Below are 12,907 nucleotides of genomic sequence, written 5' to 3' on the forward strand. Positions count from 1 at the left end.
CATTGCAGCACAAGGGACAGTACTAATGACTGCAAAAGGCTTTTAGAAGCTGTTTTTGGGTGATCCTTCCCCTTCTTTTGGGGGAGTTTGGGGAGTGCTTTAAGTAGCTGCTGTACTGGGGGGTTCATCTGGATACAGTGCACTTGTGTTGAACACTCTCCACCAGCCAGGGGTTCTCCCAGCAGCTCTCCAAAGCCTGCTGGAAGGGCTGCAGCACCCTCCTGCTGGCCACGTTGGTGTTCTCCAGTGCTGGCTTTGCAGATGGTGGCCAGGTTAGGGCAAAAGCCTTCACGCTGATGTGATGGAAGCCCAGGAAACTGCTCCACCACACTGCACATGTCCACCTTGGACCCCTCACCACACTGGCCATTATCCTTCCCACAACCTGAAGGATCTCTTATAACCGTCTCATAAAAATCTTAGTGCATAAGCAGTAATTAACACTCATTTTCTTTGCACAGCCAAGAAACCATAACACAACAAAAGTCCAGCCACCAGTGCCTCAGTTTAACTGAGCACACCTTTCAATGCTCCTATAGAGTGCAGGTGGGGCAGGTAAATTGTCATCCTTATGGGTCCAAAAGCACAGGAGTAGGGGTGGCTGTGCTCCACACAGATAAAAAAAAAAAAAAAAACAAAACTAATGGTGTTTATAGTTACAGCCCATTTTCAGCTCCAGCTGTCTCAAAGCAGAGTGACATAAAACACATAAGTTCATTGTATTTCACAAGAGGATATCCATATCCTTTCATATCACATTAAAAATGTCAAAATATCTTTCTGTCCAGAGCGGGCATGCCAGGAAAAGGTCAGAGCAGCACTTTCAGTGCTGAGCACGTGGTGCTCATCACTAGACCTACTCTTCCCTGCCATGAACATCTCAAACTGAGTTATCAACTCAGATATCCTTCCTTCTACAGCAGAGTGATTCATTTAAAAGCAGAAAACTTAACACTTCTCAGGTCAAGAGAATGTTAAAAATTAAATTTCTATTTTCTCCAGAAATTTAACTAAGCAATTTCATTGTTAATATTTTCAAGAAAAGAACTGGTAGCTCACTTACCTCTTTATAGTGGTCTATGTATGTTCTAGGAAAGATTTATTGCATTGTGAGTTTGAAATTACTCACTTGAAGCAGCTTGGGAGTAGCTTTCAGTATCACTGAATGTCCAATGGCTCCATTAAATGAATGGGGCACCAAGATGCTTGAGTCTTCACATAGGCAGGAAAAACTGTGACTAAAATATCTTTTCAAATGAAATTTCAAAGCCAATTCATCCTAGTCCTGAAGAAGCTGAGAATTTATAGCTCACGTACTATCTTGAGGCAGGGTTGTAGTTAGGAGATATTGGAGTCCCATCAACTTTGACATAAGAATTTGTTACATTTAGAGCCCAGAAATTTAATAAAAGCAGGAGGACTGCCAGAAACACCCATCCAGTATCTCAGGGAAACTCTGGTCTTGCTTTACTAATCATTTCTAGGCACAAAATGTAACTCCACACCTATTACCTGATGAGCAATCTGAAAAAATTATTTCTTCCAGTCACATTTCTTTAAAAATTAGATTTTTTTTTATGTAACCAATGTGATGGCAACTCAAAAAGACTTGAAATCTCATCCCTCTACTTCTACACTGAGTTTAGAATGTCCCATCAGTTCTGGGGGACTTTTAAAAAGCAGAAGAAAACCTATGAGTGTGCCAGAGATCACAGAATCACAGCACCACTTGGGCTGGAAAAGACCCCTGAGATCAAGTCCAGCCTTTAACTCATCACCACCTTGTCAACTAGATCATGGCACTAAATGCCACATCCAGTGGCACTGAACACCTCCAGGGATGGTGATTCCACCTGCTACCTGGAGAGTTCATTCCAATGCCAGACTATCCATGAAGAAATTCCTCCTGACTGTTAGGATCATGCTTTCTTCTCCAAGTTCCATACTGCAAACCCAGGTTTACAAATCTGATGATAACTCTTATATTTCATTTTCTGTCCCAAGGAAAAAAAAAAAGATATTTCTAAATTAAAGATGTTTTTCCCCTCAGCAAAGTTGTTAATTCCGCAATGATAAACCCCAACAGACATACTTAAGATAAAAATTTGAAAGAATGACACCAAAATCAGGGCAGTTACATTAATACAAACACTAAGCTCAACCTTCTCACTCTGTTTTTAACACTTTCGTTCTCTGATCTACTGTAAATCTCTTTGGAGCTATGGACAGTCATTTCTCCATGTCCAGATTACCAGCCTGTAATGGAAATGTAATACCAGTTTGTATCTATTGACAAAACACCACTGAGGCCACCTTTACTATTCCAGGGGCAAACCATCAATCATTTCTCTGGCTTCATCTTTAAAGGAAGTTTGGACCATCAAAGAGCATACAGTTTCCCATTTAATGTGAAGCAAAATGCAATTCCATAGGAAGACACTTGACTGGTCTTGTCTGTGAGATATTTTTCTTTTCCTTTAAATGTTTCCCCCATGCTACCTCACCTTGACCTATTTCTTTATCTTAAACACTGTTATTCCTAATGTTTTGGTCGACAAGAGATGAAACTGCCACTTTTTCTGATGCCCATCCATGTCCAACCATGGTGATCTATCAGCTGTGTGCCATGAACTGGAGCTATTTCTGGTTTTTATTTTAAATAGGCTTATCCATGCAAAAAGGGAACATTGCTTGTTCTTGTTGCAATCAGATTTACAGAAACATAGAATCTGCTGAGTTGGAAGGGACCCACCAGAATGAGCATTGTCCAAATGCTTCTTGAACTCTGCCAGGCTTGGTGCCGTGACCACTGCCCTGGGGAACTGTTCCAGTGCCCAACCACCCTCGAGGTGAAGAACCTTTTCCTGATACCCAACCTGAACCTCCCCTGACCACATCATGCCATTTCCTCAAATTCCCTTGTATACATATTTTGTATACATAAAGTACATATTTGGAGGATGTGTTTGTTAGATTTTATTTCATCAAGCTCTCATGAAATTTGACCATTTCAAGCTGAAATAGTATTTAGCGTGCTCAGGATTTAAAAGCTTTCCCACTTACCAGCAGCTTCTGTCTCCCAGTGCTCAGACCCCTGAGCCCTAGTGTGGCTTGTCAGCTTTCCTTGGCTCTGGGTTTGCCTGCCACCAGCTAAACCATAGAAAAACAGAACACATTTCATTTACATCTCATCTGTTCTCAGGCTTGGGTTTAAGTCATGTTTCTAGGAGCTCTGCTTCTTGTTCACAGTAGTTTTTGCATCTAAATCAGGAGGGTTGTTAAGCCGTTAGGCTTGTGCTTCCCCCAGGTTTCAATTGAACTGGCAGCAGTTTTGGGTGTAATACAAGTGTTTGCTTCCAGAGGAATATTTCAGAGCACTCCTCACCATGGCAAGTAATGCTCTCAGCCCTGCTGCTCTCTCACTACTCAGAGCACTTTCCTGACATCACTGCCGTAAGCCTGATGTCACCAAAGCCCTCCTGTACAAACCCAAGGGTTACACATTTCCTTCAGCTGCCCCAGACCCTCTAATGCCTCTTTGCTGTTCTTCTCAGTCATGGCCTGGTTTGGAAGGAACCTTAAAGATGATGTAGCTCCAAAGCCCTGTTTTGGGAAGAGATACCTTCCACTGGAGCAGGTTGCTCAGAGCCCCATCCAGCCTGACCTTGAGCACTTCCAGGGAGGAGGCACCCACAGCTTCTCTGGGCAGCCTCTTCCAATGTCACCACTCTCACAGTAAGAAAATTCCTTCTGATATCTAATCTAAACCTGCTCTCTTTCAGTTGAAGTCATTCCCCCTCGTCCTGTCACTACAGTTTCAAGTCTGTAATTTTTCTGCCTTTATTCTTTGTGTCTCCTATGTGTTGCATCCTTTTTTTTCACTAAAGCTTCTTCACCAAAACCAGTGAAGAACACTTCCATTGTTAGCTGCTTCCCACCCCAAACAGTTCTCTTTCCCCACATCCTATTGCAAGAGACTGGATATACCCAACACCACCAAGAACAGTGTGGGTCAACTTCAAAGCAGGCTCCTATTGACACACTAATTCCCTGTCACCTCAGAGATTTCATGTGCCAATTTCTTCAATAAGTAGGCTCTGCCAGCAAAGAGGTGAAATTATTGTTTTAATATTAGCCTTCCTTTTATCTTTGAATAGGAGCATTTGTTTTGGCACTGTCAAGACAAACCTTAATAAACTGACTGGCAAACAGTGTGTTTAGCCATGAAAATGATACCCGGACAGGGATTACAATGTAAGCAATGAAAGAGAATAGAGAGATTTGGGAAAGGATGTGATTTATAATGACTTTAAGGAGGATAAGCTTCTACATCTGTGATTGCTTGATTTTATAATATTTTAATTGATTATCAGAGCTAACAGGTTTATTTTTTCATGTGAATAAAAGCTGCTTTACTTCAGCTTTAATTTGCATTTATTTTACTGCCTATATTAACATGGATATTTTTTCATAAATTTTGGCTCCATCATGTTGTACTCATTCCATAGGCTTAGAAACCTAAATTAGCTTGGGCTGGGGGAGGGACTTAGGAAAGCTTGTGGTTACACCTGTTACTCTGCATAGTAGTGGAGGGGGTTTTTGGGATTTTAGATGAAAAACAGTATCACTCCACACTGACTCACCATCCTTTTCTGCTGCCAGGATCCCCAGCAATTACCACTCTCCCCACCAGGTTGGTTTTCATCCATGCTGACAAATTCAACACAAACCCAAACAATTCAGGGAGGCATCTGAAGCCATCCAAATTTTTACACCCCACTGAAGGAAAAAGGTACTAAGCTGGTAACTCCTTCTCCAAGCCTTTTCTGAAACAAGTTAGGGTTGGTTGCTATTTATTTCTCAATAAACTAATCATTCTCTCACCAACTCAAAATTCAGGAAAGCCTTTAGGTGCTGGTGAACATGGACATTTTTTTAAACAGATGCAGAAACTCACAGTGCTGCTCGTATTGGGTTGCTCTCATACCATGGTTTTAACTTGCATTTACAAAAAATGTAGGATTTAACATGATTTTAATAACATTTCTATTATTTATAGAATATATTATTGATAGATATTTGCTAACAGAGTGCAGGAGTAAGGAGGGAGCACACCCTGAATTGTACCTGCTTGTGAATATCAGGCACTTGTTTCTGAGGCTTTTAAGGAAATATTTAGTTTTTGTACAGTCCCCCAGCCTCATTCACTCATATTGGAGACAATACATCAGAGCAGTTATGGTCGGACTCTATGATCTTTGAGATTTTTTTCCAGTCTAAATGACTCCATGACTTTACAAAGTTCTGGGATTCCTGAAGGTACCAGTCAGGATGAGATAAAACAAATCCTGGGACAGCCCCTGGGGAAGAGGCAGAAACAGCCTAAAGCTCAATGGGTTTCAGCAAAAAATAGTAGAAGAAAGAATTTTCTGTCACTCAAATAAATAACAACAAAAAAAATCTCTACCAGAAAGCTTTTAAATCTAAACAGCAATGACATTTTTAAGAACTGACATTTGAAAGCTCTTACCTCTTTTTACAAAAAAATAAATTCTTCTTAGCACTGCATTTGCTTAAAAATCAGGTTATACTACATTAATCCCATTCATTTCCTAGCTGGATTTTTCAACTAAGAATTCAATAAATTTTTTATTCTCTTATGAAATTTCAATAAAATTTCAGTGTGGTTTCTCCACAGAAAGCCCTAGAAGCCAAAAACTTCAAGTAAAATGTACCTCACTTGTAGCTGTGTAAGAGTAGACTCATTTTGGGAAAAAATTGCATAAAAATCAAGGTCTACTTGTAGATGGTAGACTTACCATGTAAATGGTAAACTTTCTCTAAGCAGTGAGAAATGCAGATATCCTAAATGAATAAGTATAATAAAGGTTCAGGTCAGAAGGGTTCAAATTTCCACTGTGAAAGCAAGAAAGCCTGAATATCCAAGTCTAAATATTATTTCAGTGACATTTGTACAAGCAGACCAGCTTTCATATCTGTCAACATATAACAGAATAATTAAATACAGTCTTAAAATTCAAGATAAAACAAATGTTTAGTTTTCTCTCCCTACAAATCTTTCAACAATTATTGTTCCATTTCATAGGAAAGCAAGCAATGCATGGTTACTTTTGAACCATGCATTTGATGTGCATATATGCAAAACGTTTGCTTTTGTTAGAACTGTTGGGGAAGAAAAAAAAAGACCAGATTAACTGGCTACTGCAGTGGATATTTTTAAGAGAGTAAATATCAAATTAAAATGAAGACCATCCCATAGTATGTTGTGCAGCTCAGAGTGGAATCAGGCCAATGAAGATCAGTAGGGATTTTGCACATTTGATCTGTACTGGACACGTGCAGATCACCTTGCTTCAGGCCCAAGGCTGACCTGTATTTTTAGAGTCCTGGAGTGCCAGTTTTACCTTTCAACACTTGATGGAGCAGTTTCCCTGGATTTCCTGTTGCCTGGGTCCTGCTCCAGCCCACCTTCTTGCTACCTCAACCCTCCACGAGCATTTCCTACCAGCTTGGTGCTGTGAAAGAACCAGCCCAAACTCAGAGACTTGTAGAAAAGCATCCTACCAAGTGTAACCTTTCACAAAAAAAAAGAAAGTCAGGAGCTAAATATTCAATTCCTTACATTCATATTGCTAATTTTTAAAAAATGCTGCAATTCTCTGTTGTTTAAGTGAAGCCATTACAATATATTCTGACACAAGGAGAATTAAAAAGTGTTTGGACAATTCCCTCAGGCACACGGTGCAATTTTTGGGACGTCCTGTGCAGGGCCAGGGCTTGGATTCAGTCCTGATGGGTCCTTTCCAACTCAGCCTATTCTGTGATTAAGCAGGGATTTGGAGAACAGACCTCAGGGCTTTGTTCTGGAACATCTTCCAGAAAAGAAATTGGCTGGCTGGCAGACAGTATCAGGTATGGCCAGCATCCTCCAAAGGAGAATGAAGTTTGCTCATCTCAGTATAAAATCAGACCTCAGCATGGGTCTCCCTCCTTGTGTCAACACTGTCAAAAATCTTCTTCTCTTTCACAGAAAATTTGGTAGGAAAAAAAAAGAAAAAAAAGAATAAGAAAAAGGAAAAAAAGAAAAAAAAAACCCAAACAAACCCAAATTACACAGCCAGCTAAAGGAATGAACCAAACTGATTTGGCAAAGGAACACCTCACACTTACCTTATGAAATAAGCTCTCAACTTCATTAAAGATATACAGTTACAAGCTAACATAGAAGTAAGGATACAGGACATTCTTCTGAAGGCTTTAAAAATCCTCTGTAATCAATATACTGGCAAAATACAACTTCAGCAGCAGCAGCAGTTCAGTATCTGGCTTACATACTGATCCTTTAATCTTGTCTGCTACAATGAAGCTGAGAGTGCCAACAAATGCCATGCCATAAAAGGTGGGTATTCTCACATACTTTCCTATGCTTGCATGATTAGAGCTTAATTCTATTAATCACAAACTTCCTGAATGAAAATGGGGTTTGGGCAAATTGTCAAGATTTCATGATGACACCTGGGAATTGTAGTCTTTGGCTGAGAAGCATCCTTTTAAGCACAACATAGTCAAAGTTGCTTCCTCCCTTTTCTTTTTGCAAATTTCAGCAGTTTCCCTTCGTGAAAAGTGATTCTTACTCTGTTATTTTTAATGTAAGATTTTGTACTGCCCTCATGGTAAAAGGTGATAGAGCTGATGCCATGGGTGACCCCCAGCTTGCAACCATCAGTCCAAGAACTGGGGAGGCACATGTACAAGATTGCAGACTGCTCAGTGAGATTTGTTTTAAAGAAAACTGCTGCAGTTTTCTCACAGTCTTGTGCTGCAAGGTATTGATTACTATTTTGATTAAGAGAAAGACATCCTAAGAACAGACTGCTGTCAGTTTACACCTCAGTGGTCAAGCCAAAACTTCTTATATTTCTACTGTGGTAAACACTCAAAAGGTAAAGAAAGTCAGGGACAAAAAAAAACCAACAACAACAAAAAAAAAAAAAAAAAAAAAAAACCAACAAAAACAACAACAACAACAAGACAAAACAAAAAAACCCAAAACCAACAAAACACCATCAACAAATCCTGAACAAACAAATACCAAGAAAACCCACCAAACCAAACCAAACCCAACCTCAAACCTCTGCAATTGTAATGGTAAAACAAAAATGTACAAGACTAGCACTAGCAGGAGAGGAAGGAGGGGGGAAGATAAACAAGCAACCCTAACATGAATGCAGAGCTGCTGAAATTTGAAAATAAAAGTCAAGAGAGACTTCCTTGTACCAGAGTTCTAGCCTGGCCCCTGGACCAAGTCCCTGACTGGCATAAATCACAGCAGCTTTGCTGAGGCTGCCTGTATTTATAGCAGGTGGGAGCTGGCACTGCAGCTGTGCAGAGCCTCAGGTCTCTACATGTGCAGCTCCTGACGAGTGCATGGCCAAGGAGGGTCAGCAGCAAACCTCACGTACTATCCTGGTGGCAAAAGTTGCTCCCTACTTCTTCCCAAACCACTGCAGGAAACTGGCCAGGCTAATCTGGAGAAAACCTATCACTTCTTCCTTTGCCTTTTTCTTCTACAGCTCTGGCTCTGCAGGCTTGCAGGGACACCTTCTGAGCATTAGAAATTACTCTTGCTCAGGAAGATTGAAGGGTCTCCTCCTTCAGGGTGTGACTAAGACATCAGCAACATTTGATCCCCTCACTCCAGGGATTGACTGGGCACAGTGTATTCCACCTTATTCCTGTTAAGCTGGAAAACATCCCATAAACTTGCCTAGTCCATGTGCTTTGTCCTTCAGCATAAAAAAAGAAGAAACCCCAAAACGAACCCCACCCTCTGTGGGGAAACAGATCGGTGAAGATTAAAGGAAGCAAAAGTGAGTCTCTTCCCCCCAGGGCTCTCCAAACCCCATCAGGACAACAGCCGTGCAGACCTTTGAAACTACTTGGCTTAAATGGTTGTAGTGAACCTGAAGCCCAAGGCCACAGGCTGGGGGCACAGCCTGTCCTAGCCTGTGGCAGGAGGGCACAATGCACAGGCTCCCCTCACACTCTACATCCTAAAATTCCTGCTGTCATAACCCAAACTGAGGTGCTCCCAGCTTCACATCCTGACTTTTTGTGGTACTTTTGCAGTGCTGTTAGTAGATTGCTCCTCTCAGAGTAGAAGCAGCTTTCAGGCTCATTACTGAGCAGACCTTATCTGAAAGGAGCTGCTGTCCCTCAGGAACGTAGTGGAAAATATGAAACCACAATGAAAGTTATATCTGGAAACTTCCCATGTGATGAGCTTAAACTTTGTTATGGTAAATATGCTGCTTCTGTTCAGCAACAACCTTGGCAGAGCTACAGTTTTTTTTCCCAGAAATCAAGTCCTGTATTGCTATGTGACAAAAGTAAATAATGACTCATTAAATGATCCTAAGAAGAAAAACTGAAGGCTTGCTCCTCTCAAAGGTATTTGCACTGGGAAATTTGATAATGTCACCAACCACAGCAGCAGACATTACTTGAAGGTTTTCTCCCTTCGTTGAGCCAGCCAGGAGCATGCTGAAACCACGGCTCTCTGTGGTTGTGCAGTCACCTTCACAACAAAGCTTTGTTTTTCCATCCTCGAAGACTGATACAGAGAAAGTTATATGTCAAAAGGGCAGTGTGAAGAGTTAGAAGCAGTGTCACAGCTGGTGTTCTCAGTGCCAAGCACACTGTGTTTCAGAGAGCAACTCTGTCACTGGAATGCTTGTTTCAATTCTACTTGAGTTTAGCTAAATACTCCAAACCCAACTCCTTTAAGATCCATTCACAGCCTTTGTGCCAAACTAAAAACTAATGCAAGACTCCCAAAGGCAAGAGGCAGGTTGATGGAACAAGCAGGAAACCACAATACAGGTAGTGTCATATGAAAAGTCCATGTGAAACCCCTGATACTCTACCATGCAGCAGGGACTTGAAGCCAACTCCAAAGGCATATTTGGATTTAAAGAAATTATTCTTCCCCTCCATTTCACAGCAGCTAAGGTATCAGCACTGGCACAGGCAATTTGTTTATGCCTCTTAAGTTACCTATGCATAGAACATTGTCTTGGCTGGGGTTTTGATGGGGGAGAGGAAAGAATGAGTTGTCTTTCATTTGCAACCACCACCTTGGCATTGTAAGGCCCCTGCAATAATACTCTTTGCAATCTCTCTGGCACCTACAGAAATGGTGCCTTGATCTTTGATAGAGACTAGAGAAGCAAAAGTCATATATATTAAGTTGAAAACTAGGTAAGTTCCATTTAAGAATAAATGAAACCCTTTTATGCATTTATACAGCAAAAATTTGTAGCAAATTCATACCTGGAACTTTAGTTTATTAGAAGTAGCTGTCTACAGTAATGAGGATATTAATTCATATTTGCAGCTTGGCTCTCAATTATTGAGATTTACAATTTTTTTATACATTTTCATCCAAGTACATATAATTAAATCAGATACAATCTTTCTACAATAATTTCTTCACATTGTAGCTTTATAACTACATTCCTTTTTCTTTTAATGCACATATTTTTCCATGTGCACTCCTTGTGTACCTCTGGGATCCCTAGGTGCTCCCCAGCACTGGCTGACACTGCCAGGAACTCCCTGCACACTCCTGGCCACACTCAGTCACAACCCTGGGTGCTATCCCAGCTCCAGCTTGAACTCCTGGAATACACCTGGAATGCATCAGCTTTAGGGCAGCACTCATCATCCTTTCCAGTCTTCATCTGACCCAGCTGTGGCTGGGTCAATTTTAGAGGAAAAACACCCTCTGAAGAGGAGAACCTATCTGCCCAGAGAGGGATGATGCTTCACATGCAGCACTGGGTGAGTGGGCATCCTGAAATCAGTAGAAAGAGATGGATGCTCTTCAAGTGCTTGCCACACACTGCTCTGAGCCTGGATAACTTTCACCAGGTGCAAAACCTCTACCTTTATCCAACTTCCACAGAATACACTGAAAATGCTGTGCCATTATCAGTGGATTGAGGAATTCATTTCATGGCAGTTCCACAGTCTCAACGATTATTTTTTTTAATCTGCATTAAAAATCCTCAGATATTTTAGTTCTCTTTAAGATTAATAAATCCAATACCTTCTTTTTCTCATCAGTTATTTGCTCAGGGTTTAAATACAATATTCTGGGTACTGCTCAGCTCTGAAATGTCTCTACCTTCACTTTTATTTTCTCTCTTCTGCTCCCCACCTTCCCCACAGACCACATCCTACATCCTACTTTCTCACATCTGTTCTGACAACACACAAAATACTCTGGAAGGGGAAAAGAAAGCAGTAAAATTTTGAGTCACACTAAAGCCAGAGTGGCATTCTCTCCATGTCTCCAAAGTCAATACATTTTGTGAATTGCATATGCATGTCAAAACTACCACGCTGTGCCCACATCCACATTTGTGTCTCATTTCTAACTCAGTTCATCCAGCCAGGTTAGCACAAGCTAGAGGATGCTGTGCTTCCATCCCTGCTCATGGAAAGTAATTCCACATATCTCCAGCTTGCTCTCTTCACTGTGGTCAGTTTGGACCCAGTGCTGAAATGATCCATATCTTTTAGGTGACAGCCTGGCTGGAGGAATGGAGCAGCTCTTTCCTACAAGGACAGCAGGTACAGCCACCCCTGCTTAGCACTTCCCGTGTGCAGGACACCTTCCCCTAAAGCAATGCCCACAGCACTAAAGCAAAAACTCCCTCTGCAGAAATTACTCAAGCTCTGCTGAGGTGCATGAAAGGGTGGCAGCTATTTCCACCTGACAACCTGCTCTGGGGACATCCTGCTGTACCAAGTTTTGTCAGCACATGTGTTTGAACCTCTGGCAATGTGTGCTCACAGTCCAGAAAGCCAAACGTGTCCTGGGCTGCATCCAAAGCAGCACAGCCAGCAGGGCAAGGGAGGAGATTCTGCCCCTCTACTCCTTCTGTCCCTCTGCTCCCGACACCCCACCTGCAGTGCTGCATCCAGCTCTGGGGTCCCCAGCACAGGAAGGACGGGGACCTGCTGGAGCGTGTCCAGTGGAGGCCACCAAGGTGATCAGAGGGATGAAGCACCTCTCACGTGGCAAATGACTGGCAGTGTTCAAGGCCAAGTTGGATGGGGCACTGAGCAACCTGACCTGGTGAAAGGTGTCCCTGCCCATGGCAAGGGGTTGGAACAAGGTGACTTTTAAAGTCCTTTCCAACACAAGCCATTCTATGATGACTGCGAAATATTTAAGGAAAAATCTGAAAGAACAACTCAAAATCTTATCAGAGACTGCTCTGGCTAGAAATACCTCATCAGGAGAGGTTAGCCACAAGCATGGGGCTTTCTCTGTCACTGACCCTGCCAGAGGTGCTATTAAATGTTATCAACTGATCTTTCTGGTAAGTAATCCCTAAATTTCATCTGCAATCCCTAACTTTCATCTGCAATGCCTAACTTTCATCTGCAATGCCTAACTTTCATCTGCAGATGGCTGTGGGAGTGGATTTTTCCCAAGCAGCTTGGGTGTGCCCCTGCACTGCCCTTCTCCCAGTGAGCTGCTGTCCGCTGCGGCACAAGGGAAACCAGCCTGGCCCACAGCGGGGTGGAACTATTTTAGGTAGTAATGTCTGATACTAGAGGAGCATGAAATTCAGTCCTATCATAGCTGAAATGCCTAAACCCCCCCTCCCACCCTAAAAAAAAAAAAAAAAAAAAAGCTACTATTGCAAAACCCTACCAGAGGCTTATAAACTGAGCTCTGGAAGTGGCTCTCAAGTTGTAAGCCATTAAAAGTTGTGTATCTTACAATGCGCTATCACAAAAATGAAACAAAATACATCTACCCACTGCAACAGTCACACAGAATTTTATCTGCTGCTCGAAGGCTGAGCTG

At 41.8% G+C, this 12,907-nt stretch overlaps 1 long non-coding RNA gene across 1 annotated transcript; it reads right to left on the reverse strand.

Moving 5' to 3' along the window:
* Positions 1-214: 214 nt before the first annotated feature.
* Positions 215-5,857, reverse strand: LOC137476060 (uncharacterized). The gene is made up of 4 exons (XR_011000226.1): positions 5,820-5,857; positions 1,861-1,994; positions 1,126-1,212; positions 215-601 (listed from the first exon to the last, which is right to left on the reverse strand). It is a non-coding gene; the product is annotated as an uncharacterized lncRNA (long non-coding RNA).
* Positions 5,858-12,907: the final 7,050 nt, after the last annotated feature.

Source organism: Anomalospiza imberbis, chromosome 6, assembly GCF_031753505.1.
Source record: "Anomalospiza imberbis isolate Cuckoo-Finch-1a 21T00152 chromosome 6, ASM3175350v1, whole genome shotgun sequence".
Taxonomy (NCBI): domain Eukaryota; kingdom Metazoa; phylum Chordata; class Aves; order Passeriformes; family Viduidae; genus Anomalospiza; species Anomalospiza imberbis.